This window comes from Capsicum annuum, chromosome 5, assembly GCF_002878395.1.
Source record: "Capsicum annuum cultivar UCD-10X-F1 chromosome 5, UCD10Xv1.1, whole genome shotgun sequence".
Taxonomy (NCBI): Eukaryota; Viridiplantae; Streptophyta; class Magnoliopsida; order Solanales; family Solanaceae; genus Capsicum; species Capsicum annuum.
This window is the reverse complement of record NC_061115.1, coordinates 159,424,784-159,428,638: the sequence shown is the minus strand read 5'-3', so window position 1 is coordinate 159,428,638 and position 3,855 is coordinate 159,424,784.

Sequence of the window (3,855 nt, the reverse complement as noted above, 5' to 3'; positions counted from 1 at the left end):
ACTTACAATTTTGACTGTTTAAAACTCTATTATGCTACTTCATTTGCCTGAAACATGTTATTTCTCTAGTGATTAACGGGTCTATCCCATAGATAAGCATACTCATACACCATCATATTTGTATACATGTTCAAGATATCTCTTTGTAGTAACTCGAGAGTTCAAGATCTTTGATAAATATTTCACCTGAGGTAGTGGTATGGTCTGCGTACACTCTACTCTCTCCAGACTCCACTATGTGGGAATACACTGGGTATGTTGTTGTTGTTGTTGTTGTTGTTGAAGTCTAAAAATCAACACATCATTGAGAAGAGAAACATCTCACCTGATTTGTATGTTATGAAACTCTATTTTCTATATTCGTACTTTCTAGTATGAAATCAATCATAAAAAGTTGTATTCGTAAAGGCAACATATACAAACAAAAAATTCAATCATAGGTAGGTGGCAATCTACTCAACTACGGAGCTTAATATATATAAATATAAAGGCTTAATCCTTTGTCTTCCCGATTCTTAAATTATAAAGCAACATTGAAAAATTTGTACTGTAGCTTTAAGAATTTTTTGCCGATGTCTTATCGAGTGCAAGACATAGATACCCCATTTTCTATAATTGAATTTCTTTTTAGTTGGTACCGAATAATCTTTTGAGAATTCTTGTTGGTTGTGTCCATTGTATTTTTCTTTGTGATATGTTCAGGTTCAAGTGTTTTATTTTGAATGTTCTTCTTTGATTTTTGGTCAAACAGCTGAATTCTTGAAGGTAAATTCAAAGGATTATGCATCTTGGATGGCTGCAGGGTGGATATTATAATCTGGGCAATGTAGAAAAATGCCTATCAATTATGTATTGTTACCAGAAAAATGTAGGAAAATAATAATTATTTTTTTTAAATGAAATACTTTTGCCACGGTTTTAACCGTGGCTAATTTGTCTAATGAATTGAATAAATTAGCCACGGTTCTTGTGTGGCTAATTTAAATTGATTTTTCTTTCTCCTTTAGCCAATTTCCCTCATGTATCCTTTAAGGCTTCTAAAGAAAGTGTTCTGAAGGGCTTCTAGAATGCCACAACTTGAAAGGTAGTGCTCCTAATCGAGTTCACAAGAGACGAGGAACTCCTTACCAACTTTAAAGATGGCAACGACTAGCTTGAATACAAAATCAACAAGCTAGAGGAAAGCTTGAAAATTATCGGGATTCATATACTACAATAAGCATTTGATCTTCTCTAAGAAAAGTTGAAAGAATGCTAAGGCAAGAAAACACAATCAATTAATCCATATTGCTAAGGAAGTAATTATACTCTATTTGCCTTTCAATCTCGTTTGTAGTTCCGATTAGGTCAACGGCAGTGGACCTGATCGGAAACACAAACAAGAAGGCATGGGATAAAATTTAAAATTCAGAAATTGCCGCCTTAGCTTAGTTTTCTTATTTTAACTGCAGTTGTTGTTGGCGTAATTTTTCTAGACTTGCTGAACATTATTTCTACCCTCGATGCTCATGAGGCTGCTTTGTTGGTCTTCTCCTATTTTCTACCTAGGTGATAATCCCGACCACGCAGCTCCCTAGCAAAGTGTTCATATGTATTGTTTTTCTTTAAGAGAAACAATAGATGAAATTACATTACCGAATACACTTTCATATTTGCACTTGATTCAGATTTCGTATCTGTTAAGATAATTCCATCGGCTAGATTCATTAGAAGTTACTTTCTACCCTATGTATCTTCTTCAATTACCTCTCAGATGATATAGTCTTCTATCAACCACCCATTTTCCCTCAAAATCATTCTCCTACCGCACCTTCTGGCATATAATCATCACCCCGAGCGAGCAACCCAACCATATAAATTTTGGCCAGGGCAATAACTATATTGGTTTTCCATTCTTGTTTGATGCAGTGCGAGGCTTTAAGGGCCCTCTAAGGGTCCAATACACACTTAAAGTTAAGTCCAATTGCTATTGGTTCTCTGCAGTGACGACAAATATTGATCCCTTCTTAAAACTTGACATGCATAAACACGAGCACCAACCGTCAGTAATTCATAACAGGGTATCTGCACCATATTCATGAGGTCCTCAGCCTTATCAATTTTAAACCCATCAAACTTAACAGTACTATGCAGGATCTTGTTTGAATGATCAATGCCTAATCGGTTAAAAACTGCATTCACAAAAACATTATACTTTGTATGTGTTCTCCTGGTAACCTTATCAGTAATACATACTTAACTCCCACACATATGATAGTGGATCCATTTGCATGCACCTTATTATACCTATCCCATCTATGGCTTAAATTGAATAAACAGATGACTATCTTGTTACAACAGATGACACATCTGTTCATATTGCCAAACAATTGGAGACATCTGTTATGATAGCTGATCATCTTGTTGCAGAAATCAAATAGATATATACATCTGTTGCAAGAGATTGCCAGTATGTTGTAAGTTATCTAACAGAAAGAATATATTTTGCAACAGATTACCCATCTGTTAGATTTATTTTAAAGAAATTTTCTTTTCTTTTCGAGATACAATAATTTATAAATAGGTCCCTCCTTACAAATATAGATGATCCAGATTCGTAAAAGAATATTCATATCGAGTCCTTGCGTGAACTTCAAAGGCAGTTTGATGAACTCCAGAGAGATTTGACTGACTTTAGAGTAAGGCTGCCGGATGAAAAATGTCTGATTGACAATAATAATAATAATAGTACTAATAATAATTAGGTAATATTTTTTATTTTAGCGATTATTTTCCGCCTTTTGTTTATCAAATCTACCCAAGGGATTCAAAAATCTATGAACATTCGTTTCATTTTGTTGTCGATTTTGAATTGTTAATTCTTATTTAGTATTTAATAATAATCATTCTGTTTATTCCTTGTTCTCAACATGTCGACGGTTAGTAGTAGGGATTGAGCAACAATTTGTGTCAACAGTTAGAGGTTAATCTGCTACGACAGATTGATCATATGTTGCACCTGGCGGTTATTAATAAAAAAGGGTTATTGTTATTGAGAGGGTGAAAAGAAAAAGATATGACTTTCTGTTTTGATTTTTCAATATGAAAAATGTTTCGTAAATAAATGATAAACACAATTTGTAACCACAATTTTAATAACTGACCGTGACTTTTCACCATTTTTATTTATGAATTTATTTTTTAAATTATTTATTATATAATAAAATATTTATTATTTTATTAAAAAATTTATAAAGGTATTTTTTTATTTATAAAATAAAAAAGTAATCAAATTTGGATTAATGATATGATGATAGTTATTTTTTTAAAAAAATAGATGATATGTTGCAACAATTAAATTATCCGATGCAACAGGTTCACTATGGTTGCAACAAATGATATATCTGTTGTCACAGATGATTTATCTGATGCAACCTATATCGAGTCACAACTCAATAAAAGCGATTCTTGGAAAGAACTAATTAATAATAATAATTTGAAAAGTCATGACTTATCACAATATTTCTTAATTTAATTAATTCATTACTTTTCACATTAACAAAAAATGTAATTAATAAATGGAGGTGAACAGTTAGATTATATATTGCAACAGATATGTTATCTGATGCAACATATTTTATATTTGTTGCAACAAATAATATATTTGTTGTCACAGATGTGTTATCTGATGCAACAGATATAGAATCTGTTGCCACAACTCAATAAAAACGGTTCTTCGAAAGAACTAATTAATAATAATAATCTGAAAAGTCATGACTTATCTTACAATATTTATTTTCTTAATTTAATCAAAAATGTAATTAATGTATGGAGGTGAATAGTCGCGCTTTTTTGCCTCTCATTCAAATTCAATCC